The sequence below is a fragment of the Stegodyphus dumicola genome, chromosome 4 (genome assembly GCF_044657685.1).
Source record: "Stegodyphus dumicola isolate Sdum_Otavi_A_Nest chromosome 4, ASM4465768v1".
Classification (NCBI taxonomy): domain Eukaryota; kingdom Metazoa; phylum Arthropoda; class Arachnida; order Araneae; family Eresidae; genus Stegodyphus; species Stegodyphus dumicola.
In genome coordinates this window covers 80,273,398-80,295,244 of record NC_140771.1, presented here as the reverse complement: position 1 = coordinate 80,295,244, position 21,847 = coordinate 80,273,398, and positions in this window count along the sequence as shown.

Below are 21,847 nucleotides of genomic sequence, written 5' to 3'. Positions count from 1 at the left end.
AGAACTCAGCACCACAATAGCTTTAGTAGAGAAACTTGACCTTAAAAGAAACAAGATTTCACCCTCCTACGTCTCACCTTCGACCAAGGAAGAACAATCACTCTTTCAAAGTTGAAGAAGACTTTATCTGTCAATTTTTCCCTTACGATAGATCAGCCACTGAATGTGTTCGGATACACACACCCGAAGAAAGAAATAATCTAATACAATTGTTCACACCAAAAAAAAAAAAATAAATAAAAATAAGATAATTAACGCGCCGCAGATACATAAAATACATTCCCGAGAAAATAAACACACTAATAATTCAAACAATTCCAAATAAAATATGTCACATGAACGTATTCAAACAAAGAGTAAAGACCCCCCCTAAGTACTACGAAATTGAATAACTTCCAGGAATGAATCCCAAACAATCACGTCTAAGAACAGAAGCGGCCTGATCAGGGCCAAGCATTAGAAAAGAAAAGAACGTTACAACACAAGGAACCTCGGAACCAGCCGAAAATACCCCACACAAAAAATCAGAAAGAAAGAAAACGTGATTGTCCAAAAATTCAATTCAACCAAAATCAATTCCGAAAATAGCATCCAGAATACGCTGTGCAAATACCAATTAGAATTTTATCCAAGTCACACAAAAATAATAGTAATAATACAACCTAATGTATATACAAAATAACGTTTGGCCAATAATTACAAACAGATACTACCAAGATACACATATACACATAAAATGAAAATACAATTAAACTGTAAAAATTTCGTACATAATTCAAATGAGCAATGAGATCAGCGATACTTAAAAAAAATTTTTTTTAAAACTGCAATACCTAAACAAATACACAAATAGTCATTATGTTAAACCATATCAAGTCAAAAATATTTCACTGTAATTCAAATCAAGCCAAAAAAAATCAACCAGCAAGAGTGAAGTGTCGCTAAAAAAAAATTTCAAACCTTACAGTAAACACACTAGTGAGTAACAACACCATATTTAAGTCCCCTTAATAAGACAACAAAAAAAATTCAGTAATTCTAAAAAAATCCTAAGTCCACGAGAAAAAAAAAATATTTCAACTAGTCAAAGAAATCAATCAAAGCTGGACTGAAGCACGTTACTAGAACACTAAATAAAATATCACAAATCAACAAAGTGTTCAAAACAAACCCCCCCCCCCAATTTTAGGCAAAAACTGAGAGCTATTCTGCATCAGACTCTTCCAAAACGTTGTATAGTAACCTAAGTAGCAGCTTTCAGCAACACCTCCACCCAAACAAAAGAAACAAAGTAACTCTTTACCGCGTCCATGTAAGCTGAGAAAAGCGCTGTATTATGAATGACAGACTCAAACTTTTACGTATCCAGCAAAACCCCAGACACGTTGAAAAAGAACATAAGATCTCTTATCTCGGAAAGAAAAGTGCGCTGACTGAAACCTTACAATTCTGAACCAACACAATGAAAAAGATACAACAATAGTTTTCTCAGATAACAAGTTCCTGTTTGCCCCGGTGTAAGAGGTCAAGTGCCACCATGAAGTGCAAGTATTTACAAGAAGACGAGCTTTCAGGATATTACAACTTCACGCAAGACCTAACTGCAAGCAACAAATGCAAAGTTCTCAAAGTGCTAAACTAAAAAAAAAATACTCATAACTCGTAACTCAAACATCCCTAAAAATCACACAAATGAAATCCATAACTCAAATTCTACTATTCTCCTATGACCACAGAAATCTCAATTCTTCCACAGAAACTAAACATCAGAGAACTTACATTTTACGGACCTTGGCAGAAACCACCAAAACAAAACAAAAACCTGATACAACCAACATGACACTAACAAGTCAAATACAAAACTTAAGCCAAAACAAGAATTAACCCCAAATTCAGCAACAAGTCCAACCAAGAAAGAAAATTCAATAACTCAAATCAAATCTATTACAATTCACTAGCAAATTCAAGACAAACTACTTGTAATCAACATAAAATTCGCACACATGAGTACAGAGCAAAAGTAACTAATCTTCTCAAACTTATTTCAAAAATTTCATAAAACCAATTCCGTTTTCACCAAAATTCTCATTAAAATTCACTTTCTACAATTCACAAGACTAACTCAATTTCTACTGTTTAAACAATTCTCACCTGACAACTTTTCACAAACTTAAAACTCAGAAGATAACTAATCTCAATTACTCTGACTCCTTAAACTAATTAGAACTTCACTCAAGCTGAAGAATTCAATCAAAAAAAAATTAAATATGCAAACATCACTATTGCTGATCTCAGGCAAAAATTCAAATCTAACCCATGTTCACTTTAAAACAGAATTTTGCAATAAAAAAAACAATCTACGATTTTTACTCATTCATTTGTATCATTATGCCTTAAGAACTTATAAAATTCATTGCTCAATACTAAATTAAATTTTCTAACACATTACACAATATACTGGAATCATATCAAAACATTGTAATCAAAAAATAATAAGATACTTGGTAAACTAGACAATCATGAAAACATTACATACATTTCACAAAATATTATTCAATTAAGTCAAAAAAATCAAAATTTCTCTAACGTTACCTCTCACAATTACACATTTCACAAGATTCTAGGTTAAATAATTAGCAAAAACACAAAAATTTTCTAGCTACGCAAAGCTATGGCTTGTCTCATTCAGTAAAATAATTAGAGTCTTTGATCTCTTTCTCTTAGAAGTGCTCATAAAATGAGTCCAGTTTTTAAAGACAAGCCCTCGAAACTTTATACAAGGATACACAAATAGCATAGGATTATCGTGAAATAATTCATTTTCCATCTTGTATCAGAAATCAGAAATCAAAAATATACATCCAGAACACACTCAAGGATTTCCAACAATAAAAATGTACAGTACCTATTCTGCTACATTAAAATATATATTTTTCCTAATTTTAAAGTTCAATTCTGTTTGCCTAACGTTAAATTCCAAAATTCCTTAAATTCACACAAATTCTCAAAATTTATCCTCTAGTATTAACAAATAAGCAAACACAAATCAAAACTAATTAATCCTAGCACATAGACTCAACTCCTTCATTAAAGCAGTAAATTAATAAAAATAGGTAAATTCAAAATTCAAGTTCAATTCTCGATCCGATCCCCCACTGAGCAGAGGTCACGGCACCAATGTTATATAGAAGTTTCGCCACCAATGTTAAATAGCTTTACTTCAAGGTACCATTGTTAAATAAGAAACTCCTATATGTTAAATGTTAAATATGAAACTACTTGCCATGAAAGGTTTCTACTTCCTCTTAGGGAGGAAACTAAACTCTTAAGAATTTTTGCTAATTACCCAAACTTTTAGTGATCGTATAGTGAAACGGTAAAGCATTTTGCGTTGTGAAAAAATGCATCCCAGGACCGCGCCGTGAGAGGATCGAAAACATAAGAAAAACATATACAAGATATAGAGGAAAAACATATTAAATATATAAAGAAAACATACTGTAATAGGTTTCCAGATTAAATATCAGTTTATTCAGTTACATCACAATAAAAAAAAATCTTAACCTCATCTGAGAGTCTAAGGAGAAGTCATCAATTTGTCATTTACCCTTTTTTTTCCATTTAAATTCATATAAAACAAACTTAAAGTTTGTCTGGTAATTTAAAAGGGGAAAGGGAAACAATTTAAGGCCTGAGAATTAATTTAAGAGTCGACGCTGTTTTTACATTCCAAGAAAAATTATTGAAAACCCACTCAAAGTTCAAACACAAAAAAAATAGCACTTAACTTGGTTGGACATCTTGAAATGGAGGACTCGTATCTTAATAAGCGTTGACGTCGGCCGGGCTCATCTTTACACTGGTTCTCATAATGTCGACGTTATTTTACCACTGTAGAACAGAAACAGGAGCACTGCTGCCCAGGACGGCTATCCGCTTGGTCATGAAAGTCTAAAGTCAACACGCGGGTAACTGGTTTTCATAGTGACGAAACTAATTTTTTAAGTCTGTAAAACAGAAACAGGAGCACTGCTGCCCAGGACGGCTATCCGCTTGGTCCTGAAAGTCCTAAGTCAACACGCAGGTAACTCGTTCAAATTTCGCCTCTTTACCAGAACGCGGCAAAGGAGCGTGTTTGCAGCTTCCGGCCAGAAACGTTTTTTCTAGGCAATTACGGCTCGCCTGTTCTTACTCATCCCAAGAGCAAGCTTCACGAGTAACGTCCCAAGTAAGTTCCACACGCCAGTCAGTAAGTGAGTCCTCTTAACCAAAACGCGGCCGGGGAGCATATTTGCCGCTCCCCGCCGGGAAACATCTCTCGTCGTGAATTACATCTTGCCTATCTCTTTCAAGCCGGTTTTCAAGAGTAACGTCCACAAGTCCAGCCAACCCGTAAGTGAGACCATCCAACTCGAATTTCCTTCGTCTCCTTCACAAACGCGGGCTCCCACTATGGCTTCACTTATCGGCCCCTTAATTTTGGCAAAATTTGCGTTTTCAAACCCTGAATGCGGAAATAAGGCTGATCGCGCATGCGCGCCCTTCTTCACTTAGCCAACAACCGGACCCTCAATCGCCAACAACCTGAATGACTTACATTGAAAGACAAGTAGCAACCTTTGACCTTTTTGTCACGTACTTCCTCTCTTAAGGTCAACTACACAATGAAAAATCCTTCTAGAACATTCTAAAGGACAAAGCGCGCGAAATCATGACTTGGCAAAAATTGCCTCCCTTTCCCTGCTTCTTTCACAATGAATCAAAGCTTGTACAAAATTTGCAAATAAAAGAAAATAAATAATATTCATTTAAACTAAATAATATTTCCAGAAGCATCTGTTTTTCCCCAAAATTAAAGCATTAAAGTAAATAATTCAGAATCAAATAAAATTAAAATTTCCATAAATCAGAAAATCATTCACATTATAACGCTATCAGACAAATTTTCTACACAACACGGAAGTATTCTATAACTGAAGATAATTCCAGCGTTCTGTTATATTTCTTTTGATAAGAATAAATTTTAACCTATTATCTTACTTGCCAATTCCTAATTAATAAGGGGCTAGCCTTAGCCTATTCGTCGTCACATTTCCTTTCAAATGATACAAAATTTGTTGATATAGGAATGTTTTATCCACAATTAAGAAATCATCAAATGAAAGCGCAAAAGTGCACGTCAATCATTGATGGTAGATAGTAACCATTAGATTAACCATACTATAGCGTCTCAACCTCACCGCAGTGCACCACATTTAGCAACCGCATCATAGTGAGGCAACGAACTGTTAGAAAATCGGTTATTTGAAGGACAGCTCCGAGCCAGACGTCCTGCAGCGTGCATTCCACTCACTCCAAACCACTGCCATTTGCGACGTCAGTGGTTTAAAGCTAGAGCTCACTGGAGGGCCGAGAGATTGTTTCTAATAAAGCCGGTTCTGCCTTCGTGCCAGTGATAGCCGTGTGTTGGTTAGAAGGAGCAGAGATGAGTGCCTTTAACCAACCTGCCTGCGGCCTAGATACAGTGGACTTTCACCTGGAGTTATGGTCTGGGAAGCTATTTCGTACGACAGCAGGAGCATTCTCGTGGTTATCCCGCGCAATGTGACTACAAATCTGTACGTCAGTCTGGTGATTGAACCTGTTCTGTTGCTATTCATGTACAGCATTCAAGAGAGTGTTTTGCAACACCATAACACTCACCCTCATACCACTCACGAGATCTTTCTCCAATCGAGACCTATGGAGCATTATTGGTCTACAACTCTAGCATCGTCTACAACCAGCATTAACATTCACTGTATTGACCGACCAAGTGCAACAGGCATGGAACTCCATCCCACAAACTGAGATCCGGTACCTCTACGAGACAATGCACTCACGTTTTCATGCTTGCATTAAAAATTCTAGCGGTTATACTGGTTATTAATGTAACCGCATTTCACATTTGAAATGGCTCTTTTAGAGCTTGCTTTAATCTTTGATCTTGGAAGTTTAATCTTTTAAATATGTTACCTAGACAAATATCTTGCCAAATTTCATTACTCGCTATTAATTTTTTCTTGGTGTTAGGATTCTTTTTTCATCAGTGTATGTTACAGAAAGGATTATTTTTGTTACATAAATCAAACATCTAACCTACAGAATTTGAAGAATTATTAATATAATTTGATTATAGTATTGACATATAAAAATGAAACTTAGAAATTGATTAAATTTGCGTTAGAAAGCGTAAATCTCTCATAACTGTAAAAATGTATCTAAAATTCATTTAGTTGAGTAAATTCAAGAGTGAAACAGGAAATGTAAACTTAACTATATGACATAATGTGCTCTCTAAACAATTTCCTTGTGGAATATTAAATTATATTTTTTTAAGATTATGACGTGATGCAAAACGTTAAGTTCCTTAAAGCAAATTTAATACTGAAACATTTCATAATAATCATGCAAGGAAACTATAAGATGCATAATTTTGTAAGTATCGAGTTTTGGATAAATCTGAATTTCTTAATCAATTAGTGAATCTTAGCATGCGTATTTGAATTAATGAAAGATTTGGAAATTTCTGACAGCGGTTGTTAAGAATCCTAAAAATCTTATGTGAATAATTATCTCGACAAATATTTAATACAGGGAAAGTCTAAAAAGAAAGTTATCAATTTAAGTATTTGCGGGAAATATTTTGCATAAGCAAATGAAGATTTGAACTAAAATTGATAAAATGCAATTATAAATTAATTAGACAGTAATAGTAATAATAATAATAATAAATTACTTGACGAGACGTATGAAAAGAAGCTCAAGAAATGAAAGTAATGTCAACATATCAACATAAAATTAATTAAGATATTTTTTAAACATACCAAGAGCCCATCCGTTTAAGGCTGAAGATAATTCTAAAAATCTAACAAAAAATAAATATTGAAAAGATTATATAAATATGATCGAATTATATTTAGATTTACCATATTTCTTCGCGTATTTTTCTCCTTAGCTTTTCAGCTCCACATTATGAAAGTTTTACAAAATATTCTCCAAATTTTACTCTTCCTCAGTGTCTTCTAAGAATAAGATACACTAAATTTTAAAATGGAGTCGCCCACCTAGCGATTGTTTTCGTCTTAGTAACAACGAGAACTACCCGCGAAGTCACTCACAAACTACCCGCGAAGGTCACGTCGAAATTTTGCTTTCCAGATATTCAAAGTTATACCAGCTTAAATAAGAAACAACTCATCACAGCTGAGCAAATACGAACCGACATTTACTCTGCGATTCCACCGGGTCGGCTGCACATTCACCTTTTTAACTATATGTGGATGATGTGAGGTGTAAGGAGTAGCACATACAACAATAAGAACGTTCGATATTCAGGTTAAACGGAAGCAGAAATGAAGATGTCTTTTGTGAAATTTGTGTAAAGTGATTATTTAGCATCTTATATTGTAAGATCTATCTCTTTTATACCACATAAATTAAACTAGGTCCTCCAATGAACCTGGCGAATTCTCCCACAGGCATGAAAGAAATGCCAGCACAGACTAAGAGTAAAAATAACCCTTTATTAATTCCAACTAATAACAGAAAGGCACGATCTTCGTGCTTTACAATAGCACCGTCAACTTGCGGTGAAACTTAAGCGTAGAATATTAATCAAGTCAAAACCTAATCAGAATAGTGCTGGAAGCACGCTAAAGTATAGCTAACTTAGATTGACTCAACAAAACCTAACAGACGTGACAATTATCCGAAATGGCCAAGGGGCGTACTAGCGTAACAGCAAGATAGGAACGAAACGTGCGCTGGGTAGCGAAAATACGCGCTGAATAAACTCAGAGTTTCACCCGTTACTCACGTCACTTAACTTCAAATTTACATCCTGGTGAAGAAGTGCGAGGGGAAGTTGAGGAGTTCAGGAAAGGTATCAAACTTAAAGTAATTTATTATGCAAAATAAAGGAAACCCTAGATCGTTCCTCGCCAGAATTTAACTATCGCATAAGAAGGCTTTAAAATGCCTGGATAAGATATTTAAATTCTAAATCTAAACCTAAATGTGAGTCAACCTTTACACTCTAAAATCTGCATTTTGGTTAAAATTAAAATTTTACAGATGATAAATGTGGCACATAGATATCTTCGTTACAAATTCTTGTCTTGTCTCCTTCCAGGTATCTGGAAAGAAAATAGTGTAGTAGTTGTTTAACATAAATTACAATGTCACTACTTTAAACATTTTAAACAGTTCAGACTTTCCAACATTGGGGTACATTTACTCATTTCAATCTTTCTACCCATATTAAGACTCCTCCTTGCTCTCTAGCATTGTGTACTGCAAGTACGAGCGGGCTTTATGTAAAATGAGTACAACATTTACCAACTAGCCCACATCTTCTTGTTAGAACTAGTGCACCTACACCTGAGACAAACACCCTACAATCAAATCTTAGCCTGAGATGCTAACACTATTTACAATTAACTTAATGTTGGCTGGAGAGCCCAATATTTTACTTTACAGTCATTCTAAATTAATTTTACTATCTTTTAGTACAAGTATCTTTAGTACAACTATTTAAGGATTCAAACATTTTTACATCAATAATTTCTAAATTTACTCGGCTGAAAATAACCTCAAATTAATTACATGCCAGAATTTTCTAAAATTTTTTAGTAACGAAGTTGTTTTTTGATACCATACAAACATTTTTCTAAAACAGTCTCTACGACCATTATTAGCATTTCGTTCTGAATCCACCAAGATTATTTGCTAAAGTTTCTTGTTTCATAGAAAATTTAAAGCTACTTGCTTAATGCATAAATTTTTAAATTACTTGTATAATGCAAAATTTTAAACGTCTTGCTAAATACAAAAGGATAGAAAAGCTTCTTGTTTAATAAAAATAATAGAAAAGCTTCTTGTTTAATACAAAAGAATAGAAAAGTTTCTTGTTTAATACAAAAGAATAGAAAAGCTTCTTCTTTATTAAATAAACATTGTCCTCTTCCCGAGGCAAAAATAAAATATTTTTAAACCAACTTCGACTAGCTTTAAAATAACTTTAAATAGAACAATCTTTACTTATCTTTTGCTTGGCAAATTCCGTCACCCTTTTCTTAAGGAATTCTTCCTAGGAAGGAATTTGGTTCATCTGTCGGACTCGGATTCTATGGGGCTGGCCGTTCCCATTGCTCACTGTCGCCGGCTGCTTTCCCTTGACTCCTCTATTCCAAGCTAACTTCTTGTAGCGTTGCTCCAACTCTGCCTGGGCTGGACGCTTGCCGGCTGTGGCCAAAGAACCTCCCTGGACTGTACGGGGGAATTTTGTTTGATCAATTGTGGGGTCTTCTCGATTTCTCAATAGTTTCTTCCTCTTTTTTTCGGCGTTTCCTTCGTGGAACTTGCGTTGTTAGCTTATCCTTACCTTCCTTTCCTGGTGTCTTGATTTTTGACTTCTGATGTCTTAATTGCCTTTTCTTCTTCGTTCACCGGTTGGTATATTTTGTGCAGGGTTTGTTTCACCTTCCTTTCTCATGGACTTGTTCCACTCTTGCGCTGTTTCCAGATTTCGTTTGTTCATACGTTTTGGGGCTTGGCTCATCATTGTCAATGTCTCTTTCCTTCTGGCTCCACTACTCTGGATTCCTCTCTTTTTGTTCTTCGCAGAAACATTTTTGATGTTGCGGGCCCTTCGTGTATTTGATGTTTCCTGTAAAATATCTTTAAAATAGACATCTTGTTACGGTCATTATAATTTTTAACTTGATCCACATTGACAGTGATATTGCCTTCTTTACTTTTAAATATAAAACCGAACCACAAATACGTTGTACGGTCCTTCAAAGAACGGTCCTTCAAATTTAGGAAACAGTTTTGATACTTTATCTAGTGACAACGCATGTTTCCTTTTCAGGACTTTATCGCCTATTTTGAAATTAAAATCTCTTCTTTTCTTATTGTAGAACAATCGCTATTTTTCTCTGGCTACGTCTGAATTTTTATTTGCGTCGTTAATTAAGTTCTCAATAGCATTTAGTTTTAATTCTGCCTCTCTTTTCTGGACAAAGAACAGTCTGTCTAAGGGAGGTAATTATTTTCCTTCCCAAAAATAATTCACAAGGTGTGTTTTCCATGGTACCGTGCTTGGCCGTTCTCAGGACATAAACAATTCATTTACACGGTCATTCTAGCGTTAGTGAAACGTTTTTACATAATTACGTATGATTTTAATAAAGTTCCTATTCGCTCGTTCGGCAATTTTTGTCTTCGGTCTATAAGGGACCATTTTTAGGTGGCTGACGCCAAGCCCTGCTCATAGCTCTTTAAAAATTTGACTGATAAATTGGGGGCCGTTATCTGATATTACCTTAAGTGGTGCACAATATTTAAAATTGTTTCTAAATAAAATGTATTTATTTAGAAACAAATCGGCTACAATTTTTGCTGAGGCTCTTTTAATGGGTTCTGTTTCTATCCACTTCGAGAAATGATCAAAAATAACTCTTAACTCATTTAAGAAGAGGGAGAAGGAAGCGCAGTCACGGGACCGGACCCGCTGAAATGGATCGTCGCCACCGGCCCGCGCATTTTCAGCAGTTAAGGCTAATTTTACAGAAAGAATCGTATAAAATCAACATTTTGATATTATGACTTCAATTTTTAAAGTTGCGTATTTAATGTACTTGTTTTTAATGTGTATTAATATAAAGGATATCACATTAATTAAAATAAATTTTAAAAAATACTAAAATCATAACTATACACGCAAATACTAAAATCATAACTATACACGCAGAAATAAATACTATAAACATGAAAAGAAAATTACGAATACGAAATTTAAAAAAAACTGAACAAGAATTACCTGTAGGTAATTAAATTTCAATTTATAAATTCTGTTGGGTGTGAAACAATTCAAAACAAGGATCGACACACAGTCCTATATTGCATATTACGCATTCAAAATACGTTGTTTACTTTCGCTTTTCCTTGGTTTTAGCGCACACAACGCATCTTCTCCTACCTTTTTTACCTTTTTTCTGTCAATGTAAATTTTCGGAAACTGTCTTCCAGTTAGACGGAAAGGTGGAGTGCCCTGTGATTTTGGACAATTTTTTAAGTTTTTAAGTAAGGTCTCTTAGCCATGGCTAACGGAATATAACCCTAACACATGGTCCCGAAATTTCTTCAAAAGACACTCAGAAATATTTCATCCTCAAAACCTGTGTGACATCAGGTATATATTAGAAAACTTTCTGTTTTTCTAAATCGAAAACAACGTCCATGATGACTGGAAAGTGATCAAGGAAAGACCCCCTCCCCCACTGGCGGGATATCCGTTACTGATCACGTAAATATATACATTATACATAATTACATTATATGTAAAGTAAATACATTATATACCAAAATATAATGCCTGTGTCATTATATATAATGACCATTCAAGACATTAAATATAATGACCTGTTATCGAGTAAGAAAAACAAAAACGCTGTTCTTGAGAAATGCGAGCAAGATGTATTACGCATCGAGTCTTTGCCCTTCTATAATAATGTAGTAATATTACTTTTTAATTAACCAAGAAATCTTTGGTTAAATTTCAAAATAAATAGAAAAAAAAAGAAAAGAAAAGAAAATACTAACAAAATAAACAAAAACACCTGTGCCCCTTTAATTCACAGGCGCACTTATAAAGAGCCGTGATTTCCAGTTTGTTTATTTCAACAAATCTTTCAAAACCAGAAACACAAAACAGAAACTAATGCCAGTACATGAAGGTCAAATGCCGTATGAATCAACCCATGTGAAAAGAATTACCACTTAGCTCCATTTACTGGCTTTTAAAAATTCAGAAAAAATTTTCCGTTTTAATGTCACGTATACGCGACGCTGGGCTGGTAGGATCAGAATCGTTGCGTCGCGTATACGGGACGCTGGCTTGGTAGGAGTGGGTAGGAATGGAATCGTTGCGTCACGTGTACGCGACGCTGGTCCTGAACGGATTAAATGTCTATTTCAATTACTTTCATTTTTTGGAAACGGGCCCAATAAATCTATCCCAATTATTTCATCTGGAGAAGTAGCTCTTACACTATTTAGATACTCGTCCGGACCGTAATTTGTATCGTTAACTAACTGGCATGTAGACAAGACCTGACATAATCTGTTGCCACTCTTTGAAGTCACGATAAAGAAACCGCCTCGCTTACTCTTTGCACCGTTTTACGAATTCCTAGGTGAGCGGCAGTAGGTGCATCATGTAATTCCTGTAAAATACTGGGTCATAACCCGGCTGGAACGACTGACCTTATTTCACTATTCTCATTTGTTGTTTTAGTGTAAAATAACAATTTGACGATTATTTCGTAATTCTCTGTTCTATTCCTTATGGGCACTATATCTGGATGTTCAAAATTATCCGGATCTTGCAAATAGGCATGCATATGCCTTCACTCTGTATCAGTTTGTAATTGTGCAATAACTGTCTCACGGGAATCTAATATTTTTATGTTAATATGGCACATTTTATTTCTTGACCTTCTCCATCTAATTTTATTGCTGATAAAGCATCTGGTAAAATATTCTGCTATACCGGCGTGTGTTTCATAATGAGGTAAAATCCTTGCAATTTTAATGCCAGTCTTATCAATCGTGGTGACGAATTTTTACCGGAGTATAATCGTCTCACGGCGGCGTGATCTGAATACATGACTATCGGTGTCTTACCAAAATACATACTAAATTTCTATACCGCTAGAATTACGGGCCAAAGTTTCACTTCAGTGGCCGTGTACACTGTGTTTGATTTAGAGCTTTTAAAAACTACTCCACGGGCTGATGATTCTGCGTCATAACCTGGTGCGTCATAACCACGGCTCATAACTATTCGGGTCATAACTGCGTCATAGCTATAGCGAAATCCGACGTATCAGCCGAAATTTCGAAATTTTGTTCGCCTTCGGGAATTTTAAAACCGGAGCTTTAATTAGCGCAGTTTCCATTGTCGCATATGCGGTGCTAGCCTCACCCGTCCACGAAAATCTGGCTGGCTTTTTTTCTTTTCAATTGTAACAGCTTTTCGGCCACCTGTGCGAAGTCCTTTACAAATGATCTATGGTACGAACACATGCATAAGAATGAGCGAGTTTCTTCCTCAGTTTTGGGCGGTAGATAATTCTTTATTGCAATTACTTTTGAGAACTCAGTTTGAATTCCCCGTTTTGAAATCTTGTAGCCTGTGTTCTTTTACCGCGAATTTACACTTACTTGCATTTATTTTTAAGCCTGAGTCTCTTAATAATGTCAAAACTTCGTTTAAATATTTTATGCGTTCCTCAATATTTTACCTTGCCACAGTGATGTCGTCGAGATAAATAAAAGTGGATTTACCGAGGCCAGGTCTTTCATAGTTTGCTGAAAAGTTACCGGGCTCCCCATAAGCGAAAAAGCGTTCTAAGAAAAGCATAAGTGCCTGATTTCGTTAAGAATACCTTTTTGGCACATCCTTGGGTTTCATCGCTATCTGAAAATATCCTGAGGTGAAGTCTGTCGTGGTCATGTGCATGGTTGATCTGATGTTACATAAAACTTCTTCAACGGTAGGCAGAGCGTAGGCGAGGTACTTAGTTAAACTATTCAAATTTCTGTAGCAGATAGCTAACCTCCAGGCTTTCAAATTTAAGGGAGCAGATAATTTTTTTTCTGCAAAGCACTGCTGGGCTAGCATATGGGCTGCTTATAAGTTTAATAATTTTATTTTTGAGCATGTGCTTGGTGTGCTCTTCCATTGTTTTTCTTTAAGGCGGTCATATATATATGGCCTGATTTTCACGGGCTCCTCACTTTTTAAATTAATTTAATGCTGTGCAATTTGTGTGAAGCTGGTGTTTCAGAAAATAAATCAGAAAACCGTCTTACCATACCAGCTTTTGCAATTTTCTTCTGCCTTCGGCTTGCACATGTGCCAAGTTTAAGTCAGGCGGTTCCACAGCTTCCACTTATCGGTTTCATATGCAGTTATTCCTTATAGCGTTCCTTCCTGAAAATTAATTTGGGCTCCCGCTGTCTTTAAAAAGTCTTTACCTAAAATTACTGAAGCTTGTAAATTTCGTACTATAAAAAATATAGAATTTTTGCACCTTGTTCTTTATTTCCATATTAAACGTCGCTTTAACAATACATGAACAATGTTTTCTCTGCCCTGCAGTAACTTTAGTGTTTTGAACTGTGAATAATCTATAATTTTTAAAACTGTTTCGAAATAAATGTTCCAAAAGGAAATTTGCTTGCGCCCCTGTATCCACTAAGGGACAAATGTTTTTACCGTTTATTATTACCATGTTCAACTGTACTTTCGAGTGCGTTGAATGTACCCTCCTTTCAGCCACCCGTTTTAGTTTAGAGTATTGCGCCATATTTTGGCCATCGCCTTTCTTCTGATCTTGAAATTTACATCCGGTATTGAATTTCTTTAATTGTTCTGAATGCAGCCTAGAAAACTATCTGTTTGGTCTCTGGCCAAAATTTCTCGGCCTTTGGTCTCTGGCCTTCTTTCTGCAACCCTCTTACTTTCGAATTTCACCGACAGCTCAGACAATTGTTCTAAATTGCTGGGGTTTCTCACTTTGATATAATCCTGAACTTGCGGCAGTAGTCGAGGCAAAATGATCTGGATTATCTCTGCATCGGGCATTTTCTCATGTAACAAATTAGCAACTCGGACCTTGCGTAAAATAAATTCTGACAGTTGTTCAACTTTAAATTGTTACTTGCCTTAAAATTCGGCCTTTAGCTCGATCTTTGACCGCGGATAAGGCTTTTGCCAGAGCAGTTTTAAAATTTTCAAACATATATATGGTGCTGCCTATCTACCCAGACAAAATTTTCCGATGCCTTTGAATCAACGTAAAGCCTGTCTCGTAAGGCGGTCGTCGCTATAATTATTTTTTTAACTTTAGGGACGGGAGAAAATAAAAAAAAAATATTTGTCCAAATTTTCTAGGAAGCTGGTGACTGACGTTCTTCCATCGAATGTCTCTGCGAGTTTCATGGAAGCCCACATTGTTTCAACGAGGTAGCCAAAACCTCCATTATGTTACCAAGAGCCGGTGGAGTTTGCGATGTCGATGGGGCTAGCTAAACTGCAGCATCATTATCATCGATGAGTTCGGAAAAATTCGGGCGCCACTTGTAAGATCTCTCTCTTCTATTCCATATCAATTAAACTATATCCTTAAATGAGCCTAGCGAATTCTATCACAGGCGTGAATGGTATACCAGTGCAGAAGAAGGGTGAAATTAACCCTTTATTAATTCCAACTTATAACAGAAAGGCACGATCTTTGGGCTTACACCGTTAACTTTCGGTGAAACTTAGAATACAAAGCAACTCAAAGTCTAATTAGGATAGTGCTAGATTAGGACGCTAAAGTATGGCTAGCTTAGGTTAACTCAATAAAACAGGAGGAGTAACAAAGCAGGAGTAACAATTATCTGAAATGGCCGAGGGACGTACTAGCGTAACAGCGAGATAGCAATGAAACGTGCGCTGGCTAGCGAAAACACGCTATGAATAAATTTAGAGATTTACCCGTTTAAATACTCACTTAACTTTAAATTTACATCCTGGCGACGAAATTCGAGGGGATTTGAAGAATTAGGGAAAGATATCAAGCTTGATTTGTTATACAAAATGAGGGAAACCGTACAATATAACGTGGCTAGCATATTCTGATTGAAATGTAGGTTCCTCTTAAAGAAATTATATTGTTACAGTTACCTGCAGTTTATTCCTGGGTACTTTTCATTTGTTATGTTCTTACAGTAACCATGTCCTTCGAAAATTAAATTATTCGCATAATTTTCACCTCTTGATTTTTGACCAAGAAATGTAATAAAAGCAGAGGCAAAATACGACGAATTATGTCTGAAGTTTGCTATTCCGTAGAATAAAACTTCGTCATTTACCTCATTGATACTTCAGGTTTCTATATTGAACAAAATTATCTCGTGCTCTTTCTTCTTTTCTTATTTGAGCGTCAAGAACGTTTTTAGATGTATTTAATAATACTTTTGCATAAAGAAATCTTCCATACAATTGTTCCTACCGTCTAGTGTAACGTGCCTAACACATGGCAGTCTTATGTTTATCAACATACTTATTTTTATGCAGCAGATAGTGAGAAACGCTGTTTTCCTCAAAAGACCGGTAATTTATATGCTTGAATCACACAAAGGTAAATGTGTCTACACCACGCCGTTTCTTGCCTCTCATCATTCATTGAACATAAAAAGGTTCACACTATCTGTTATTATATTTATTATTATTTTTCTTACAAAATTCAGCTCTTACCTAGTCATACATACAAAACTTACGGTAAGAATATACGAATGTATGCTTATTATTTGAGGAATTCAGTATAATAGACGGCGCTTAATGTGATCGCGGTTAATGTTTAGCGTTAGGATATTATTATCGGATTTGCCGAAGTCTCGTTCTTTTATGCACAAAAACATAAAAAAATGCATCGCTTATTCGGTTAATGTTATCAACGGTTAATGTTAACAATTCGGTTAATGTCAAAATATTATAGAATAAATTTTCTTAAACTGAAGAGAAACTGCCAAATATGATCAAATTAGATAATAAAAATTGTCAAGTGACAGAGAAATGTTGCCAAATCATGGATTAATCATCAAACATCTTGTTTTCAATTATCATCAATCATTTAAAATTGAGCCAAAAAAGCAACCTTAGTTTTGCGTAAATTTTTAGGAATATCAAACACATGTCATCTTGACTGCACGGGCGTTCCGTGGTTTTCCCCATATATAACGTATATACGAGCCAGTTTTCCTTAGGAAGTACTCCATGAAGTCATCCCTACCCTTAGGATAGCCCTCGTGTGCTTTGCCGTAATTAAATAAACCAAACGAAAACCTTCAGGCGAAAAATAAAATTCTATAGATTATTTTCTCCTCTAAAAATAAATCCATAAGGACATGCTTTACCAAATTTTTACATTTACTTTGCTCTTTTCCTGTGAGGTATATTTTGAGTAGCTTTAGGTTCAGTACGGTAAAATAACTTCTGGAAACGTTATGAAGAGTTTTTAAATGAACTTTTGCTTTGAAGACATTGTAAACAGTTTATAAATAATTATTTGCCTTTTGTTAATTAAAATTATCGGCACATTTTTGCGTTGCCCATCGTTCGCCAAGGAGAAAGGGTGCCGCAACAATTCCGAAGCTCACTTTCCAAAGAAAGTCCGACGACATAAAAGTGTCGGCAAGTTGACCTTTGCTCGACATGATATAAGGGTGCAACGGCAATGCAGGCACCCTCACGAAATTCGGTATCATAAATAAACCAACTCTCATCAGTGCTGCCGGGATACCCAAATGAAGACCTTAACCTTGGCGAGCAGTTGTCTATTTGCATAAAGGTGCCGACACCTTTATAACGTTTTATAAAATCATCTGGTTGGCAGAACACAAAAATTCCTTAATTTTATGAAATGGAGTAAAGAATTAGATCCAACAATTATTAATTTGCTGCGAGCATAAGACGATAGGCGTGAAACGTTGATTTTTTTCCCCCAATGGCAGATAGTGAACAGTTACAGTGTAACACAGTCCATTAATCTATACAAGGCCAGATGTGGTGGTCTCTTTATTATGGAGGCACCTAAATAGGTGGGCCACCATCGCCTCCTATGAAGGGGACGGACAGTTACAACCATGCCTTCTCCGGAATTCAGGGCCTTTGGTATCGCAGTCAGGCTTCCCTAATTACTATACCTTTTGGGCGGCCTAAAACATTGAATTTAATACTTTAATTAGTTTTCGATTTTCAGAGTGTCGTTAAATCTTTTTCTTCCAGTGAGTTTATCGTTTTTTGATGCATAAATTCTTCAATTATGATTACAGGTAATTTTGATTCTGATTAATGATTATGATGAGTTTCTAAAGATATGATTAATGGCTGAGTTTTTTGCTGAATTCCACAATAAAGAATTCTACAATTATGATTGAAGACTATTATGATGATTTTGATTTTAATTAATGTTTAAGATAATTCTACAACTGTTGTTAATGATTGTGATGAATTTTAATGGTTAATATTTCAACTTTCTTAAAGAATGGATATCAGATAAGAAAGAGCAGTCACAGAAAGCGGGACTCCGAGAAATTTTGCTAATTCTCGATAGTTCTATCGGACCTTGTCATTAGAGATCTAATAATAATGTTCTTAATTATTAGTACAAATCTTATTTTAAAACTACGTTTTACTCTAATAGCTTTGAACAATTCATAATTTAATAAAATTGGCCACAGGAAGCTTAAGTATAACCGAAGAATGTTAATAATTAAATGCTTAATTTGTATATAATAAAAGTCTTTTAGTTTACGGATAACACATAACTTTATGATTTTTTGAAATATGAGCACATCCTAATCAAATATTTCCTTATGCTTATTAATTTTACTTAGTCAAAAATACTATACGCAATATGATTCTTCAAATATAAGCAAAACTACAAAAGTTAATTATCACAGAAATTTCAAATTATGTTACGAATTTATGTTGCTAGTAAAACTTTATTGAGAAAAGTCATAACCGTAACTTGATAATTCTGAAGTTAGTTAAATGCGACTGCATTTAACTCTTTTATGCCAATTTTTCTAAGCTCAAATGAACTTCATTTATGAAGTGAGTTACAAAAATTTATTGCAGTAATAGGGATTGCAAATTCAGCATTTGAATAAAAGTATTTTACGCATCTTGCTTTATTTTGACCGACACTACTTCATTTAGGGTATAATTTCAAATTCAGTCTCAACAAATGCGGGCAGGATAAGAGCATTGAAAGCTGGTATTTTGAACATTATTTGAATCCCGATGAACTGGTTGGCTGTATTGGTGTTTTTATGATTTTCTTCACATATAACTTAAATATGACATAGTTATCCTTGGAATGCCCTTCATAGTGGTATCCTTTTCCTTAAGCAGATACTCCTAGAATGCTTCTTCCGAATGGAACAGTTTTCGTTTTGCAAGAATTATTCTATTTTTACATTTTCGAACTCTTCTTTACCAGAAAATCACCAATTAAAAAAAGAAAGAAGAAAAAAAAAAAGAAAAAAGGAAGAAAACGAAGATTTTTTTTATATACTCGCTGAGCGTGCAGTTAACAAAACTGTTTTTGGACTCAAGCTTACTAACACATTTTTTTTTTCTTGTCTTTTTAACTTTATTATTAGCTATCTCTTTTTTCACTCTTACGCCACATAAAATTCAACAGTAAAATCACAAATTTTTTAAAGTGACTTAATTTTAGAATTTCTAACACATTCTTGTCATACATTTTTCTATTTTTTCAGCGTTTTATCAGTTTATTCTATCAATGATAAGTTTTCTTAGCAAGATGATCTACGCAACGTATTTTGTTTCTTAACTTTATTATAAGCATCACTTTCTTCGCACTTGCGTCACATAAACCTGCACACCAGAATCGTAAAATATTTAAAAGCCATACGTTTAGAACTATCAGTAGAGTGGTAATTATGTTAACGTAGAATACATTTCTTTCATATTCTCTCTATCATTTCTTAAAAAATAGTATAATGCGATTGCATCTGGTGGCAACATCCTTGTATTTGAAAAGTGGAAACAGCTGGTGTTATTGAAATAAAAAGTTCAACATTCGAGTTTCCACTTAAATGTATGAAATTATTTGGTAGAAGAATGTAAAATTTCCAGGGGAAGGGATTTTCATTCCTTTTCTGCAGCTTTCCAGAGTAATGGGTTTGCGCTCACAAAGAGCTCTTTTCAGAAGCAAAAAGACACAACATAGGTGAAACATCAAGCGACTTCGCAGGAATGTATTGAAAAGATTTATATGTCATACCTGTATCAGTCTTCATATTTTCAAGGAACGTAATAGTACTTTTGAAAGCGTGATCTGTTTTATTGAAGTATCACTGTTTAAAAGTCATTGGACTGAAGGAATGGGATTGCTTCAATAATTATAGGACGTAAAACTTTCTCTTAATTGTACACTGAGTTGATATGAACGATTTTTACCATTCTTCTTATTTTTAATTTCCCTCTGTAAGAGAATCCTGAGAGAGTCATAAACCTCTTATTGAAACTTTCTTTGCATTGATAGAAACAGTATTTTACATTTATTGCCCCAAAATAGTTTTCATGGAGTGTTCTACAAATTGTTCTGCGTTGAGTCACATGCCTTGGCAAAAGCTGGTGAAAATTATGTTTTTCAGCTCTTTTTACTTCCTCGTACGAAGTAAAAAGGAAGTATAGTAATCGCGAAAAGTTTCAGTCAGCATATTTCAACGAAAATATCCCATTTTGACTTCTTTCAAATGCAATTTAACGATATATTTCCGTGATATCTGTATGTAAGGACAGAATAAAACACTCTTTTCCTCTAAAAAAATTATAAAACTGCTTTAAAATTAATTCTGAAGAGAATTTTTCGTGGCGTCTGTACGAACGTATGTACGTACGTACGTACGTATCTCGCATAACTCAAAAACGAAGAGCCTCAGAATGTTGAAATTTTGTATATAGGACTGCTATAACATGCAGATGTGCACCTCGTATTTTGGTTGCAATCGGCCTCACCAAACGTATATAAATATACAGTGGATGGACAAAAATATGGAAACACCTTATGAAATGCATGTTTGAAAAGAAAGATTGATTTTAATGAAATATGTAGGTGGCGCTGGCGTTTTTGACTACTGACGCCACCTATACAACTTCGTAAATGTGCTAAACAGTTCAGTTGTTGTCGGAGTACTGTTATGTGAGGTTGTCATTGCATTATGTCAGAGTTAACATACTTGGAATGTGGGCAAATTGTTGGAGCACGTATGGTAGGTGCTCCCGTAAGCAAGGTAGCCGAGGTGTTTAGTGTTTCAAGAGGTACTGTATCGAAGATTTATTCCGCATATTTGAAAAGCGGAAAAACATCCTCTGCTAAATCACAGCATGGACGAAAGTGTGTCCTGAGTGATCGTGACAGACGATCATTAAGGGCAATTGTGACGAAAAATAAGACCACAGCTGCAAAAGTTACTGCTGAAATGAATGTTGTGTTACCGAACCCTGTGAGTACCAAAACAATTAGAAGGGAGCTTCATAAACAGGGAATTGCTGGCCGTGCTGCAATTGAGAAGCCACTCATCAGTGATACTAATGCCCGTAACAGGAAAAGGTGGTGTTTATGTCATAAAGCCTGGACTATAGATCAGTGGAAGCGAGTAATATGGTCTGACGAGTCTTCTTTCACATTGTTTCCCTCTTCTGGCCGAGTTTACGTCTGGAGAACGCCATCTCAAGCCTATAATACAGACTGCTTGTTGCCAAGAGTGAAACATGGCGGTGGTTCTGTTATGGTTTGGGCAGCCATATCGTGGTTCTCTGCTAGCCCCATGATAACTGTGTCAGGGCACATGACTGCCAAGACTTATGTGAACATTTTGGCCGATCAAGGTCATCCCATGGTACAAACGTTGTTCCCCGATGGTGAAGGTGTCTTCTAAGACGACAAAGCCCCTGTTCACACAGCTCACATTGTCCAGGACTGGTTTTCTGAGCACGAGGATGAGTTGTCCCATCTCCCTGGCCACCACAGTCACCAGACCTGAATATTATCGAACCTCTGTGGTCTACATTGGAACGGAAAGTGCGTTCTCGTTATCCACCGCCAACATCGTTATCTGAACTTGCCACCATTTTGCAGGAAGAATGGTATAATATTCCCTTGGCAAACATACAGGAACTGTATTTATCCATTCCGAGAAGACTGCAAGCTGT